Source organism: Tupaia chinensis, unplaced genomic scaffold (genome assembly GCF_000334495.1).
Source record: "Tupaia chinensis unplaced genomic scaffold, TupChi_1.0 Scaffold000291_1, whole genome shotgun sequence".
Lineage (NCBI taxonomy): Eukaryota > Metazoa > Chordata > Mammalia > Scandentia > Tupaiidae > Tupaia > Tupaia belangeri.
Genome location: NW_006159776.1, coordinates 4,243,942 through 4,262,720, shown reverse-complemented (window position 1 = coordinate 4,262,720; position 18,779 = coordinate 4,243,942). Strand labels below are relative to the sequence as shown.

Genomic DNA, 18,779 nt, shown 5'->3' with positions numbered 1-18,779 from the left:
CAGATAGACAGAGAGAGACAGAGAGACAGAAAGCGAGAAATCATCCCCCAGGGGGGATGGCCATGCCACAGTCCCTTCTCCTCCATTCTCCTCTCAGGATCTTGGGCATGCACGCACACATGCCTGGCATGAGTTTAAGCCACCGGGTCCGGGACTTGAACTGCAGTCGACTACGTGGGAGTCCAGCGACATAGCCATTACACTAACTGCTTCCCCTTCTCCTAGATTTTAAGATTTTAAGTCAAAGTTAGCTTTCCCAAAGGATGAAAGCAATGTAATAGAAACAGTGTTGAGGCTATACAATAATTCAGCAAAGGGAAGTCAAATATCTTTAATTCGGAAACCATTTTGTAGTGTTATCTAACAAGAGGATTTTCTTGGTGTGAGAACTTAAAGGCAGGGAAAATTATGTCTGTTGAGTAACTACCATATGCCAGCACCATATCAGGTCCTTTCTTTCTATATCAAAATTAATCTGATAATAAATCTATTATTCAATGGTAAGGGATTCTCTTTAAACTTCAGACAATATTGAAAAGAAAACAAACTACCAAGTGAAGCTTTTTCTACCAGTTTCTCTGAAATACCTTTCATAATCTAATATTAAGCAAGGTAAAAACATCACCAGACTTGGACTCAGAAGCTGTGGGTTCCTTTTGGATAACTTTCCCAAACTTCAAATTTTTCATTTGTGAAGTGAACATAAGTGTTACTACCCACTTCACAGACTTTGATAGAATTAAATGAGGCCAGACATATTATGATATATGTTGTGCTATGCTACATGCTACCATTTTTATTAATGTCAGATAATAGTAAACTCAATGACAGCTCATGTATTAATTTTGATTCCAACTGCTATGTCTCAGTTTATGATTTGCTGATTCTTCATATAATATAAAATAATCCTTTACTTTTTGTTTGCAAAATAGAGGGAAAAAATTATCCCAGCAGAACAGAAAAATATCACATGTAGGATTCTTTTTTATATGAGCTTTAGCCAGCCCTCCTAAGAATGACTCATAATTTGAGAACATATGGCATTAACCAGGTGAATTAAGTTATGTGAAATATAATGACATATAACACATGTTAGATGCAAAGATACATGTGCTTATGGACATAAGAGATATAAATTATCTCATTTATTTATAACACTGCACCTCATACAAACTCTTGGGAAGTTTGAAAAACAAAAGACAACAACAGAATACAGAAAGGTAAAGATCACATATTCCATCACTGTTCAAGATGTCTCATTATTCTCGAGTTATGTGCTCTTATAGAGTCTGAGGAAGGACATTTTATTTAGAAGAAAAATAGAGAGACAAAGCATTAATGGGACAAAGAAATGTGGTATTATCTGTTGAAGATAATTTTATAGTTCTATCAACTGGACTAGGGAGAAATGTTCACATGTTGGAATACTCACTTTGTAAGCTAAATAATGTGATTAAATGTATAAAAGAAAATGAAATTAAAAAAGATAGTAATTTTCAAAGAGTCGAGGGTTTTCATTTTTATGTTTTAGAATAATAAGAATGTAAAGTTCTCTGTTGGGAAAAAAATCTGTAATTTCCTATTTGTAAAAATAAAAATAAAAATAAAAATAAAGGTAAAAAAGAAATGGAAAATAAAACAATACAAGCCATGTATGTAATTTAACTATTTCTAGCAGCCACACTGAAGGAAAAGTAAAAGGAAGTTAGAAAAACTAAATTGAATAATACATTTTAACCCAACGTACATGTTTCAAAAGTATTATCATTTTAGCATGTAATTAATATAAAGATTATTAGTAAGATATATTTTTGTATTTTATTTTAAGCTGAGTCTTAAAAATCTAGTGTAGGGGGCTAGCAGTTGACCTAATAGCTAAGGCACTGGACTCCCACATAGCTGGCTGCAGTTCAAGCCCTGGACCTGGTGGCTTAAAAATCATGCTGGGTGTGTGCATTCCCAAAATCCTGAGAGGAGACTGGAGGAGAAGGGATTGGGGCATAGACATTTCCCCAGGTGATGATTTCTCACTTTCCTTCTTTCTGTCCCTCTCTGGTGAGCACATGCCCCCTATGGCAAAAACCTAAAAAAACCCCAAAATTCTCATGTGTATATCACCTTTCAGTTTAGGCAGCCACATATCACATATGCAGTAGCCAAAAATGGCACATGGCTAATGTATTGGACAGGGCAGCTCTAGATTTGTCTGAGGAGGATTTTGGATTCAGAAAGTCCTGGGTTTGACTATTTATTTATATATTTTCATTATACACATATTTTTACTGCATACATGTTAGGTGCACCATTAAAAGAATAAAAATCCTACTCTAGGATGAGAATATAATAAATAGAATAAAGATATTATACAAACGAAATGAACATAAATGACTAAGTATATGATATTCAACTACATACATCATTTTAGTCTTTTACTATTAAAAATTCACTTACTTCAAACTATAGAGTTGATAAATGTATGGCACTTAAGAATTAGTTTGGGCCTTATAAAAAAATTTTTTACTGGTAGTATGTGTGGAGAGAAGAAAAGTATTTACTATGAATAACTATCATGCTTCAGGGGACATGATTTAGCAGTGAAATTTTTATAAACAAGAAACCAAGTGTAATTTTTAGAAATTTTACTAGAAAAACATTTATTAAATAATATATATTCGTTCCCTAACTCCATTCTAATAGTTTATAAACTATCAAAGTAAGCCATAGGCATTAAAATGTTAACATTTTAGATAGTCAAGTTAAAAAAGGAACTCAGATTAGATGTAGCTATGAATATCTACTAAATATGTCACCTTTTCTTTTTTATACAGAGTACCTTCTCTTAGAAAAGGGAGATTTATTAACAGGACACTATATACTTCTTGGTGACCTTAGAGTCAAAAGAAAGATGCTAAGAGATCACAGAGACTCATTGTCACTGATGAAAAGTGGCAGTAAAGAATTATAAGCAGTCCAGAGGATGCAACAGAGCCCAAACTGGGTATCATAAATTTGGTGGAAATGCAAGCTAAACATTTTGTGTTTTAATATTTGAAGAAAGTCACTCTACACATAACAATTTTTGACTTTTCTGTCAATCAAAGAAAGGCAAAAAAAAGTATTGTGTTTAAAGGCAGGAAAAGTATATCATAAAATTTTAGAATATTTAATCTAGCCCTTATTTTCTGTGTGATCTTGAACAATTTACTGTTCTGCAGAATTGTCGTTTGACTGAAATGAGAAAGTCCTGTGAAGGTGTACCTCTCCCAGCACCTGTCCATAGTAAGGAACCAATTTGAGTCAGTTCTTGAACCAACTTCTCAAAATAGAGGTGGAGAATGAGGTGGGAGAAAGGCACAGTGAGACATTAGCAGCAGGAAAATCTGGATGGATCTCTCCACCCCAGGGCTCAGAACAAGGACTAAATGGTTAGAGAGGCTGAACAGACATTTCCAGACCATGGTTACTACATGGTTAATCAGAAAGTAGATACCTCTATCTTATCTACTCTGACTTAGAATGTTAAGCAATGTCATCCTATTCAGAGGAGAAAGAACTAGAGAGATGATTAAGTGACTCAAATCATATCTTAGAAATAATGGTTTAAGGAGGTAATTATGTTTTCATCTAGAAAGAGAGAGAGACAGGTGGGTAGACCAGGGAAAACAATCTTTATCTTTCAACAAACCAGCTTTGTCTAGCATTAAGGGGCAGAACTAATGTGGAAATGTCAAGAGGACTCTAACCTTGTGATGTAAGTATTTTATCAGAAGATGAGCTACCACTCTACCACTTGGAAGGGATATATTGTAAAGAAGGGTCACATGAAGCATCACCTACAAAACGTCATAACAACCTATACATCATTACTAATGTTAAATAATGGTAAATGCGATGATCACTTACCTTGGCTATAATAGGACTAGGTAAACTATGAGACACTCCCGATCCTTAGAGTCTCTGAACCACTACTTATTTCTTGAAACTACCACCTAGTTATCCAACACTAGACTCTATACATGTCTTCAAGGATGTAGCACAGTAAGAATTGAACATTCCTTCTTTGGCTCTGGTTGTGTGAATTATTGACTTTGCAAGAATCATTGCAAATTTATCTCCTTTATCCCAGTGAATGTTTCATTTCCAACCATGTTGGCATCTTTGCTTGATGGGCTCTAGGGAGTTGAAATACTGTGCTACAATGGAGTTTCTCATGGCACCACAGTCTCCTTAAGATCCTCTCTAACCTTTGGGAGCCAGCTTCTTCCAGTTTTCTTCCTGCTTCTGTTCCTCTACTTTTAGATTCCAACTCATCGGCTAGAGGGAGTGTTGAGTAGTCTGACCCAGACCCCCTTTGCCCTTCTCTCCTATTCATCCCCACTCTTCCATCTTAATCTTATCAGTTCTCTTGGCCCTACTCTTGATCCCACATCTATTCCCACCATCTGCGAGTTACCTGAGATGCTTAACTGATGTCCTAGACTTGTTGTGTCACAGGTTCCTCTGACCCAACATGCCATACCTGACCTTGTTTTCAAACCTCCTCACCTTTCTTGGTGAAAAGTTACATCATCCACTCAGTTGTTTCAGGCCCTGAAATTGTCCCTAGATTCCTACAATCCCTTTTCTCCTTGCCCCCTACAGCTGGTCCTGACCAGGAATTGTGAGTTTGGTTTGTCTACATTTATGTGTCTCTTCATCTCTCACCTAGGCTACCTTTGTTTTCTTAACATAATAGCGCACAAATCATTTTCCTTAGAGCCTTAGGGACCTCAGGCACTATTGTGTGGGCTGAAAGGCCTTAATTTTGATCCTAAACCAATACTTTTATAAATGTAGGTCTGTTATTTTATCTGTTTCATACCATGAAATCTCACTTTAGATTTGACTTGAAAGAAGAGTTCTGATATGTTATAAGGGAAAAACAATAAGACAGGAAAACCACTCTTTTGTTGACTTGCTAGCTTTTAAGATTATTATGATTATCTTTATTATTAATCTTCCAGGCTATATTCCAAACACACCAGAGTGATTTTGCTAAAATAAAAGTTTAATCATATCATATTAAAGTTCAGAACATTTCCCTGAGTATCTATAGCCTACATAGTAAAGAGTAGTTTTATATTAGGACTGTCATGACCTGACCTTGCTTGTCCTGTCACCTTCTCTAATAGTGCACCCTTTCTTCCCATGGTCAGGTAATTTTTGATTTCCCTGAACACTCGGACTCCAGGCATTTAATCTCATTCTTTCATTCTTGGGAATTCCTCCCAGTTGCCACCTTCCTGGAAAACTAATGTTTAAGGCTTTGTTTGAGAATCATTTCCTCTCTAAAACTTTCATGATTGCACAAGTAGAAAAGATTATTCCTGCCTTTTGTTCTCATTCTCTATATATTACACTGTATCTGTAACAGGTACTAAGTTGTTTACTTGTCTCACTCCTTCATTCCACTGTGAGCAAGAAACATGGCTGTCTTGGTTGTATTTGCTTATCTGGTGACCAGTCCAGGGCTTGGCCCATAGTTAAGAAAATGTTGACTAAAAAAGGCTTTGAACTCAAGGCTTAGTTAGATATTGGATAATGAAGCTGTACAGATAGGTGTTAATTTTCTTTATGTAAGGTTAGAGATGACATTGTTCTATACTTTTTTTTTTAATTTTAGAGTTAGACTATATAACAACCTGTGGAAATTCCAATGATGGAATATTTGTTTACAAATGCATTTGTTTCTTTGAACCTAATACAATAAAATAAGCTCTGTCTAGTCTGTCTGGAATTGACTTTTGGATAGTATCTTTTTGTACTAAAAATAATAACAATAAAAATATTATTTGTACTGGAGGACTGACTGGGTGTTTCTATTACCAGTGTTTTGTAGCAGGAGCTATAGTGAGGATAATGTCTGGAACCTACTATTTTGTAATTGTTGGCCACTATGATAATCCAGTTTTTTTTTTTTTTTAAAGAAAGAGAGAGACAGAGACACAGAAAGTGAGAAATCAGCCCCCAGGGGGCATGCCCATGCCGCAATTCCTTCCTCTCTAGGGATCTTGGGCATGCACACACATGTGCCTGGCGTGAGTTTAAGCCATGGGGTCCAGGGCTCGAACCGTGGTCGACTACATGGGAGTCCAGTGACATAGCCATTACACTAACTGCTGGTCTCAATAATCCAGTTTTTGAAATGGAGTTTTACCAGCTGGGAAAGTGGAACCCAAAGATGATCATTGTCATCTGAACCAATTCGTAGCTTATGCTGCTCTCGACCTAGTAGAAGAGAACATGTGGCTGTTGAACAACTCATTGGACAAGTTCAATGAGTAGTTTATGTCTGGATTTGTCACTGCAGGCCATATGAGATTTAGTATGCTTCATGATATAAGGCAAGAAGATAGAATAAAGAACTTCTTTACTATTACTTTATATGCAACTTATGTATAAAGTTTGGAATGAATCCATTTTATAACCAAATTCTCCTATTTGATCAAGTGCATTTGACAGAAAAGTTCAGTTTCTTGGGAAGAAACACTTTTTTTTTTTTTTTTTTTTTGAGTGGTTTTGCTATAGGGTGTGTGTGCTCGCTAGAAAGACAGACAGAGACAGAGAAACAGAAAGGGAGAAATCACTCCCTCCTCAGGGGGGATGGCCAAACTCTTCTCCTCCATTCTCCTCTTGGCATCTTGGGCATGCACGCATACGTGCCCGGCGTGTGTTTAAGCCACTGGGTCCGGGACTCGAACTGCAGTCGACTACATGGGAGTCCAGCGACATAGCCATTATGCCAACTGCTGGTCCTGGGAAGAAACACCTTTTAAGCTGAATTCAGAAAAATTCCAAAGAAATTGATATCACCACAATGGAGTATACTCAGGAATGTGTACATTGTTTATAACTTGATTAAATAGCCTGAAAACAAAACAAAACAAAACATTACTTGTACTGAAAATTGTACCTACAAACTGTTTTTAACTTCCATTATCTTGCATGATATTTACAAAAATGTTACTGGTTGGGTAGGGTAGACATTATTTGCATTTTATGGACATATGGAGTCAGACACTCAGGCATCACAGGACTTGCCCAAAGTCACCGAGCTGGTATTTAATACAGCCAGATATCTTAAGTCTTTTCATTTTAAGTTCAATTATTCATATCTATGTGAGGGCCCCACTACTACTCCTACAGAGGCACCCTTTTGTTTTCTTGGATGTGATAGAAAAATAGGTCACTGGGGTCAGAAAAAGAAATCATTGTTGACACACCTGTCTGATTCTTGGTCATCTGGAAAATGGGGTTTTCCATCATTTTGTTTACCTGCTCCCCCATTCCTTGCTCCAAGGCTTCCCTGTGTCAGGCTGCCAAGACTTTGCAATGGTCAGTGCAGTTTGTTGACAAATAACAAAGATGCTCCTTGTCTTGCTGTTAATTTTACATCCTCTGGGCTTGCCAAGTGAATCCAACATGCCAGGAAGGGCTTTGTTGTGGTCTGTGACTCATTGTGCTCACTCTACCACTCCCTGGGTGCAGGCTATTACAATCTGTCAGTTGCACAATTTCAGAACCTCTCTGGGTGAATCGGCAGAGGATGAAAAAAATAAAACAAAAAAGCAAAACACTCAACCCAATAGATCAAGGATTCACCTACTGCTATGTGAAGCAAAAGGCATGCTACCAGGAGAGCATTACTCTAATCACTTCAAATTGCTTTTGTCATCATCCAGAGATGTACTGGAGTCATTAACTACTAAAGAGAAACCCTTTTTTTTCTAGGTGGTTCTACCTACAAGGTGTGGAAAAAGCGATGTGAGTAGGAAGAAGGAGCCCTCTCATTTATTCAGACTCATACAGGTCTTGGGTGATTTCCTGAGGTGCTTAAGATTTGGTCCTATCTTAAAAAGAACTTGAGGTGTCATTTTTTTTGGGGGGGGATGGTTTTATTAAGACTGTGTAAGGGTTATTTGTAAATAGAAATTCTAGTAGAACATGAAGAATTTAATTTCTTCAAAAATAATGTATTTGTAATAAGTCATAAATTGTATACAGGTGTGAGTAGAGTTTATTTCAATTACCCATGTTAATTGCTACTCTGTCTTCCAAAGGTCACTGATGAACCTCTTAGCCTGGAGGGCAGTAAGGAGACTTAGTGTCTGAGTCTGGTCAGTATCCCCTCATTTCCATTATCACCTGCTTCATGAGTTCATTCATTGGATGTCAGGTAAGGGTCTGCCCTGTGCCATGCATTGCAGCAGATGCCTAGGAGTCCATAGTGATGAGTGAGATAAAGTCTGTGTTCTCAAGAAGGTCCAAAACATAGTGGAGACACAGACCTAGGAACAGATCATTGAAATACACTGGTCTGAGTGCAGAAGTTGAAATAACCACTTAGTTCTTTGAGAGTGCAGAGGAATAACTTATAGCTTGGGGAATCAAGGAAAGCTTCCTGGAGAAAATGATGCTACTTAAAACAAGTTGGGGCTGTAGAAGGAGGGTCTCTGCCTTGGACCTAGGGCTTTAGAGGACATTGCTATGGCTCTCCTCTGGTTGCACTTCTCTCCATGGGTGGGGGAATTCATGAGTCCAAGAGCAAGACCCACCCACACCCAGAACTCAAACCTCTCTACCTCTTTTAGATCAGGCGCTAGAAAGTCTGGACTCTGAATTTTCTGCCCAAACAACTCAGAGTCTTCTTTAGGTCCTGTGTGGGTCTGAATCACTAGATAAACTCCTTGGCCTGAAGTGTGGTCAGAGTGGCTGTTTGAGAAAGGACACAGATGATGTGTGGACGTGTGGGTTGGGGGTGACTGCTTAGGTGCATAAGAGGCCCTCGCTTTCTAGATTGTTAAGGTACATTTTTCGAGGCATGAGGATGGAGCATATTTTATTTAGCAGAAGGCTTGTTTGACTTAAAACATTTTAATACTTGAGTTGTTTTCTAGTTGGGCCTCTGTGCTCTTGTTTTAAGCCCCACATATGGGCCTGCTCTTATGATTGAACATAATATCTCTGGGGTGTGCATTGACTTAGGTCTGTAGGAATAATGAGACCCTTAGCCTCAAGAGAGTCCATTTACTGGGGACACAGGCAAATGACCAACTGTAGTAATAGATGCTAGAGAGCAGTAACAATATATTGGAAATCATAGTAATGTGTTAAAAGAGCAGTCTGTACATGAAACAAACAGGAGAAAGATCTGTTCTACATAGAGGAGACTTTGGCCTTGAAAGCAATTATATGAAAGTGTGGGAAGCAATTTCAGACAGAAGAAGCATCAACTTAACAAAACATGACAGTTTAGGGAAAAACAATAGACCAGCACGGTAGGAGTACAGAGTATGAGTAGGGAGAAGACAGGATCATGAGAGGTCTTTCTTTTCTTTTTTCTTTTTGAGAGGTCTTTGCTATGGGCGCGTGCACTCACCAGACAGATAGAGAGAGACAGAGAGACAGAAAGTGAGAAATCACCCCCCCCTCAGGGGGGATGGCCACACCGCAATCCCTTCTCTTCCATTCTCCTCTTGGGATCTTGGGCACGCATGCACATGTGCCCGGTGTGAGTTTTCTTTTTTTGTTTTTTTTTGAAGAGGTTTTTGCTATAGGGCACGTGCGCTTGTCAGACAGACAGAGAGAGACAGAGAGATAGAAAGTGAGAAATCACCCCTCAGGGGGGATGGCCACACTGTAATCCCTTCTTCTCCATTCTCCTTTCGCGATCTTGGGCACAGATGCGCACGTGCCCGGCATGTTTTAAGCCACTGGGTCCGGGACGTGAACCGTGGTAGACTACATAGGAGTCCAGTGACATAGCCATTACTCTAACTGCTGGTCCCAGGATCATGAGAGGTCTTACAGGTCAGGCTAAGGAGGGTCTTATCCTGTAATCATTTGGATTTCTCAGTGGTTTGAAGTAGAGGAGGAGGTGATTAATATCCCCTTTTAGAAAAATCTTCCTGGCAGTTGAGTGGGGAGCAGATTGGGAGGTCCAATTTTTATGCTCAGAATCTATTCTTGATCTGTGTAGAGATCACCCATCAGACTTCAATTCCCTAGCTCAGTGGTTTGTATCACAGCTATTCATTAGAGATCACTTGAAGGAGCATTTTAGAAACACCAGTGCCCAACCCTGGCCCCAGACTGATTCAATGAAACACTTGAGGCTTGGTTATCTGTAATGTTTAGGAGCATCCCAGGCGAGTCCAATGCACACTGTGGCCTGGTAACCACTGTGAATGATCTTTATTTGTTGTCACACTAATTGGTGTGAACTGATTATATGTAGGAGGTGAGTACATAACATACCACTACTCTATTATGCAGGTTCTTCCTTCCTTGTTTCTTCCTCTTTGTTGACTGGAGGTCTATTATAAGCGTCTTTGACTTCATGGGAATGGGGATAGCCTCTGACTTTGGGTGCTGCATGTGAGACCCTGCATCGTGACCCAGAAGATCTTGTCTTAATGGTGGCTTTTCATTTCTCATTTGCAAAGGTTCCCCTGGGTTGCAGAAGTGTGGAGTAAAAATTACTAAATGGTACCCTTTGGGGATTTTGCAATTTAACTGTTTCATGCCCACTCATAGATAGGTTTCCGTCAAAATTGGTTGCCTCAGTTCTCAAAGGAGTGTTTTGCCCTTTGGGCTTAATGGGATGTCTTTGTGTGCCAAAACCCATGGAAACACCATGGCAAACTGCGTTCCACCTACAGGTGTAGGAGGTGAGTAATGTATGAGATTAGCCGCACGAGAGTGTTCCAATCCCATCTGAACTGAGCCGGAACTCAAAAGAAAGGAAAGGCATGTCTAGAGAATTGGGCCACAGCAGGAAGAAGGCTGGTCTTTTCAGTGTAGCACCCTGAAAGTAGGTATACTTTCCCTTCCTGTCTGCAAGTGAAAGACCAAGTTAGTAACCCCATGTAGGTGGAACAACAGAAGTCTCTGCAAGATCTGGACTCAGCTGCTGGGTTTAATTAGGTAATCTGGAGTCTACTCCAACTTCAAAATTCTAGAGCTCTTTGAGTTTACATCAAAGGATCCTTAAGCCTGTGAACCTCCCTCCCACTTTCACCTGACACCAGCTTTGCCCAAGGAGGCTCCAAAGTTTACTTTTGTCTGTTAATGTCAAGTGTCTTCACATTCTTTTGTATTTCCTCTGCAATGTTGAATCTACTTCTTCCAACATGGGACAGGCTAGTTCCTTGCTTTAGTTTTATTTCAAAATATGTATATTTCTGGTTATAAAATAAACAATATTGAATGTTAAAACTTAGTGATAAATATTGAAAGTAAAGAGAACATTAAAATCTCCCAGTGATCCCATAAACAGGTAATTCTACTATTCATGTTTCCTTCTATTCATTTTCTATGCATCTGTAATTATATCCTAAACAAAATAAAAATGTAAACGAAATTTTGCTTCAAATGGGTTGTATATTTTTGAAATAATTAAAATACATTAATTACATAAGTAATGCATATTCATGATAGAAAAATCAGAAAATAAAGATAAACAAAAGATAAAAATTATAGTCTCAATAGCTAAAGATAATTATTGGGTTTCTGTGGTATACCCATACATACATATTTTTCTATGACTAGCTGTGCCTATGTGAATACATAGCAATAAATGCACATAGAAAATATTCAAGCACGGTAGAAAGGTATAAAACAATGAGTCTTCCTTTGCATTTCCTTGGCCCAGGTTCCTACCTATGTAATTAACCATTGTTTATAGTTTCTTTGATATCCTTTGAGGAGTGTATGTATATGAAAGCATATTGTATGTGTAGCTATGTGTCATTTTTATTTTCTACAAATGAGATAATATTCTTTTTTTTTTTTTTGGAGAGGTTTTTTGCTATAGGGCGCGTGCGCTCGCCAGACAGACAGAGAGAGACAGAGAGACAGAAAGTGAGAAATCACCCCCTGGGGGGATGGTCACGCCGCAATCCCTTCTCCTCCATTCTCCTCTCAGGATCTTGGGCACACACGCACATGCACCCGGCGTGAGTTTTAAGCCACGGGCTCCGGGACGCGAACCGCAGTCGACTACGTGGGAGTCCAGCGACATAGCCATTATGCTAACTGCTGGTTCCCCAAATGAGATAATATTCTTCATACTGCACTCAGTCTTGTTTTTTTAGTTAAATTTTCAGTTAAATATCTCAGTATCTTTCCATATTAGTACATATAGATGTACCTCATTCTTTTGAATAGTTTTGTGGTAAAGCTATCCTACCAGTCTGCATTGATTAAAATCTAAGTTGTTTCAAGTTTGTTTCATTTTTGCTATCATTACATTGTAGTAATAAATATCCTGCACAAACTTTATCTGTCTATCTATCTATCTACTTATTTATTTATTTTTTAGGTTCTGTCACAGGGCACATGTGATCTCTGGAGAGGAGAGAGACAGAAAGATTCAGAGAGAGGGAAAGTGAGAAATCACTCCGTCGGTGAGGGGGATAGCCATACCACAATCCCTTCTTCTTTATTCTCCTCTTGGGATTTTGGGCACACATGCACACATGCCCAGCATGATTTTCAAGCCACCGTGTCTGAGACTTAAACTGCAGTTGTCCATGTGGGAATCCAGCATCTTAACCATCATACCACCTGCCAGCCCCCTGCACAAACATTTTAATCTATGGCTCTGTCATACACATACTCCCACAAATACCCCTGGAATTCACTTTGAAAATTATGTTTCTAATATTTTACCCTACATAATAATACATGACAATTTTTTTGTATAAATAAATCTACCTTTGAGTATTTTCAAATGATTACATTGTGTTCCATTAGGTAGATAAACCATAATTTACTCAACTAAATCCTGTTTGGAACATTTAGATGCAACCTTTTCTCTTTCCTTTCTTTTTAAAATGTTATACTGAGATTACATCCTTCCATTTTAAGTATTGATATTTAAGTGTTCTCAAGTAATATATCCTTGTATTTAAGTATTTTTTACAAGTTAAATTTCTAGAAATAGATCTCTCAGGTCAAAAATATTTTTAGGTTTTAAAATACAAATATAAGTTGAGAAAATACCTATCATACCTACCTAAATTTCTGTCTCATTATATAATCATGCCCACTTCTCTGCATTATCGAAGTTTAATACTTTTTAAGCACTTTCTAATTTTATACTCATAGTGTTTCCATTTGTATTTACTTAACAGTTAAAATTTTTTCATGTATTTGTTGGGCATTTATATTTCATAATTTCATCTTGTTTGCTCTTCTCTGCCTTCTCTAAGATATAGTGGGTTTATTTTCCTAGTTGATTTGTAAGATCTATAGTTAATGGCTAGTTTAATCTAACATCATGTATATTATGGATATTTTATATCAGATGTTAATTGCCTTTTTTTTTTTTTTTGGAGAGGTTTCTTTTTCGCTATAGGGCGCATGCGCTTGCCAGACAGACAGAGAGAGACAGAGAGACAGAAAGTGAGAAATCATCCCCCAGGGGGGGGATGGCCACACTGCAATCCCTTCTCCTCCATTCTTCTCTCGGGATCTTGGGCACGCATGCACACATGCCCGGCGTGAGTTTTTAAGCCACTGTGTCTGGGAAGTGAACCGTGGTCAACTACATGAGAGACCAGCTAACTGCTGGTCCCTCAATTGCCTTTTAACAGTGATGGGTTGGGATGTACAGAAATTTAAAATTGAAAGTCAAGTTCATCCATCATGGCCATGTTTTTTTTTTTTTTTGAAAGGTTTTCACTATAGGGTGCATGCACTCGCCAGACAGACAGAGACATAGAGACAGAAAGCGAGAACTCACCCCCCCAGGGGGGATGCTTACTCCGCAATCCCTTCTCTTCCATTCTCCTCTTGGGATCTTGGGCACGCATGCACACGCGCCTGGTGTGAGTTCTAAGCCACCGGGTCCAGGACGTGAACCACGGTCGACTACGTGGGAGTCCAGCAACATAGCCATTACTCTAACTGCTGGTTCCCAATCATGGTTGTGCTTTGAGTGTTGTACTTAGAAATGTCCTTATCTTTCCAAGACTTGTCCATATCAACATATTGTTTATCACATTTTTATCTTTAATCTAGCCAAAGCTCGTGTGCATACATTCCACCAAAGTATTAGCCAGTTAAACCTTGCTATTTATTATTTTTTTCACTTTTGATTTCAAGGCTATTTGCTGTAAGATAAACTTGAATTGGTTTTGAACTATCTGTTGGTTTCTATTGGTCTGCCTACTGATTTCTGCATCATAACCACCTGTTTGTTGTCCCAATAGAGAACATTCTAGCATCTCATTGAGCATGTTTCCCCACAACTCTTTTCTTTTTTCTTTTTTCTTTTTTTGGAGAGGTTTTTGATATAGGGTGCATAAGCTCGCCAGAAAGAGAGAGAGAGACAGAGAGACCGAAAGCAAAAAATCACTGGCTACACTGCAATCCCTTCTCCTCCATTCTCCTCTTGGGATCTTGGGCACGCACGCACACACGCCCAGCATGAGTTTAAACCACTGGGTCCAGGACTCGAACTGCGATCGACTACATGGGAGTCCAGCGACATAGCTATTATGCTAACTGCTGGTCCCCCCACAATTCTTTTCTATATGTGGATCTGAGAGGTAACATACCAGTGTGTGGAAGCAATAGGAAGATAGCTTTGACCTAGTATAATAGCTTCACAACTGAACTGTTGAAAGGCAGGGAGTCTGAGTTGTAAAGACGAAAATAGGCAGAGGGATGATCATCTGTAATTTAAAGAAGTGTGAGGGAGACCCTAGCACTAAACTGTGACTTTCTTCTTGAATAATTGAAAGCATCGAAAATATCTGAACAGAGTAGTAGTCTTATTCCATAAGAACAGTTTGTGCGACTTAGGTGTTCTGCCCAGAGTAATCTCTCACACTGCTGGTGGGACGTGTCCACCTTGGGAAGTCCCATACCTCCTAGGGTTATTGTGAGGATGAATGGTGACCAATTACTTATGTGACCCTCTGCACATGGCTGGTGCCCAGTATATGGTAATCATTAAGGAGAAATAGAGGAATTCAGAAAGAAGTGATCTCTCTTTTTCTAGGGTTTTTCCAGTACAGGCTGGATCACTGAGCCTTCATCAGAACAAAATGTGCACAGGGATCACCTGGTACATCATCTTGTTAAAGCACAGTCTCTGGTTCAGTGAGCATGGGGTGAGGCTCAAGGTCCTGCATTTCTAACAAACTCCCAGGCAATACTGATACTGCTCATCTCTGGACCACATGTTTAGTAATAGTTCAAGAGTAGAGATTGGGAAGGATGCAAGGGAGAGGGGAGTAGAGTGATGTTGATTAATACAAACACAGTTACAGGTAGAAAAGACAAACAATTTCTAACATTACATAATGCAGTCGGGTGAACAATTTTCTGTACATTTAAGAGTAGGCAAAAAAGAGAATTTTGAATGTACCTAACTCAAAGTATTGAGAAATGGTCAAAATGAGATTTTTTTTTTTTTGAGAGGTTTTTGCTATAGGGCGCATGCGCTCGCCAGACAGACAGAGCGAGGCATAGAGACAGAAAGTGAGAAATCACCCCCCCGGGGGGATGGTCACGCCGCAATCCCTTCTCCGCCATTCTCCTCTCAGGATCTTGGGCACGCACGCACATGCGCCCGGCGTGAGTTTTAAGCCACCGGGTCCGGAACTCGAACTGCGGTCGACTACGTGGGAGTCCAGCAACATAGCCATTACGCTAACTGCTGGTTCCCAAAATGAGAGATGTTTGAATTACTTTGATTTAATAATAACATACTGTATTCTGGTACTGAAAAATCATGTTATGCCCCTCAAATATGTATAACTATTACATGAAAAATTTTAAAAATGCAAAAAATGAGAGTTGAGGTGGAAGTACATGTTGTCAGACTCTTTTTAGTGTCTAGATCCTTTGAGTCTGTGTCTGCACAGACCATTCACTTTTGGAAATAGGAAAGCAAGAGGTGGATAGTGGTAGTGTATATTTAAAGAATTATATTAATTTTTTAAAGAGAGGTTTTTGCTATAGGGTGCATGCTCTCACTGGAAAGACAGAGAGAGAGCGCGTGCACAAGAAATCACCCCCTGTGGCTACACCACAATCCCTTAACCTCCGTTCTCCTCTTGGAATTTTGGGCACACATGGACATGTATACCATGTGAGTTTAAGCCACTGGGTCCAGGACTTGAACCGTGGTCAAGTATGTGGGAGTCCAGTAACCTCACCGTTAACACCACCTGCTAATCACAAGAATTATACTGATATTTTTATAGCTAATGATTATGCTATAAAATCTGAAAAGCATAAAAGGGTACTCAGTGAAAAATAAATTTCTCTCCCACTCTTGTTGCCTAACCACTCCATTCTTCAGATTGATTGCGATTGTTTTTGTGTATTTCTCTTATCTATGGATGCACACACATTTTTCTTTTCTCAGGTGCTTCTTAGTCATAGAAAATGTATTATAGAAAGGGTTTCATATTAGTACAAATGGAGCTATTGCAACTTTTAGTGCAACTGTATAGGGATATATTATAATTTCATTAAATAGCTCCTTATTGATTGGATTGTTCCCCAAATTTTGCTGGCACAGAGAATGTCAGAGTGAAAATATCTGGACACATCTCATAGCAAGCAAGAAAAACAAAGTCTTTGAAGCAGACAAACTGGAGCAGAGGACACGTGTATTTGACAGTTTGCTAGGTAGTGCCCCATTGCTCCCAGGGATGCCATGGAGGAAATGCTTCTTTCCCACACCCTGGCCCACACAGTTTGTTCCCAAGTTTTTGATCTTTGCCAGAATGATAGATGATAAAGGACATCTCATTGTGATAGTAATTTGCATTTCCCATTATTATAAGTGAAACTGAGATATCTTATTAATTGTTTGGGAAGTATTTGCATCTCCTTTCCAAGAACTATTCATATTTTTTCTCATTGATTTGTAGGCATTCTTCATAAATTCAGGGAAATGAGTTATTTACCTTTCAAGAGAGTTGCAATCATTTCTGCTAATTGTTTTTCTTTTGACTTAAAAAAATCAGATGTAATAATATTTTTATATAGTCTCATGTATCAGTGTTTTGTTATTTTGTGTTTTCTGTCATACTTAGAATAATCCTCCTCCCCACTGTGAAAGCATCAAGAACATTCTTCTTTGGTTTACTTCTCTTCCATCTCCTTCATTTATAATGAGAGAGAAAGAGAGGAGGAGGAAGAGAGAGAGAAAGGAGAAGAGAGCAGGAGAAAGAAAGGTATTTCTTTCTTTCCTTTTTTTTTTTTTTGAGAGGTTTTTGCTATAGGGTGCGTGCATTCTCCAGAAAGACAGAGAGAGACAGAGAGACAGAAAGCCAGAAATCACCCCCCCAGGGGGATGGCCATGCCACAATCCCTTCTCCTTCATTCTCCTCTTAGGATCTTGGGCACACACGCACATGTGCCCAGCATGACTTTAAGTCACCGGGTCCAGGACTCGATCTGTGGTTGACTATGTGAGAGTTCAGCGACATATCCATTACTCTATCTGCTCACTTCTCCTCCATTCTCCTCTCAGGATCTTGGGCACACACGCACATGTGCCCAGCATGACTTTAAGTCACCGGGTCCAGGACTCGATCTGTGGTTGACTATGTGAGAGTCCAGCGACATATCCATTACTCCATCTGCTCGTCCCATGAGAGAAAGGTATTTCTGATAGTCTTCCCATGCTGCGATCCTTCTGCCCCAGCATCCTAAATATGATGCTTGGATTCCAAGCACACATGGCTACACCTGGAATGTTAGCTTGGTCAGGAGGTGAACCCAGGCTTTCCATGTGGCTCCAGTAGGTCAGGGACCCAACTGCCTGTGCTGCTACAGCTGGGCCACTCTTTTCTGTTCACTTCTAGTACTTTTAAATTTTATTTTTATTCTTTCATGTTTAAGTCTTTAATATACCTAGAGTTTATCTTCAAGTAAAATGTAAGGTTGGATCCAACTTTATTTTTATTTTGAACTAGCTAGCTAGTTCACAAAAACATCATTTATTGAACAATGCTTTCCCACCCACTGATTCAAAATGGTACCTGCTTCTACATATATTCTAAGATACTTTTGCATCTATTTCTGAACTTTCTACTCCGTTCCATTAATCTACCTATTCTTGAGCCTACCTCACACTATTAATTTTTTTTTTTTCCAGAGAGATTTTTCACTGTAGGGCGCATGCACTCACTAGAGAGACAGAAAGTGAGAAATCACCCTTCAGAAGGGATGGCCATGCCTCAGTCTCTTCTTCACCATTCTCCTCTCTGGATTTTGGGCATGCATGCACATGTGTGAAGATGAGTTTTAAGCCACCGGGTCCAGGACTCGAACCATAGTCAATTACGTGGAAGTCCAGCAACATAACCATTATGCTATCTGCTGGTCCCACACACTATTAATTTTTTTTTTGAGAGGTTTTTGCCATAGGACATGTGTGTTTGCCAGAAAAACAGAGAGAGACAGAGATACAAAAAGTGAGAAATCACCCCCCAGGGAGGATGGCCACACCATAATCTCTTCTCCTCTATTCTCCTCTTGGAATCATGGGCATGCACGCACACGTGCCTGGTGTGAGTTTAAGTCACCAGGTCCGGGATTTGAACACGGTCAACTACATGGAAGTCCAGTGACATAGCCATTACACTAACTGCTGGTCCCTGCACACTGTTAATTTATAATAGTTTTTAACCACTAAATACCTGGCAGGGCTGGCCATAACACACTACTTCTCTCTCTTTCGCTCCCTTCTTGAGATATCTATCTATTTA

The 18,779-nt window shown here is 39.2% G+C and overlaps 1 pseudogene; it reads left to right on the top strand.

The window, feature by feature from the left end:
- The first annotated feature begins 5,898 nt into the window (after positions 1-5,898).
- LOC106735077 (trafficking protein particle complex subunit 2-like) overlaps positions 5,899-18,779 on the top strand; it is a 31,695-nt pseudogene continuing 18,814 nt past the window's right edge.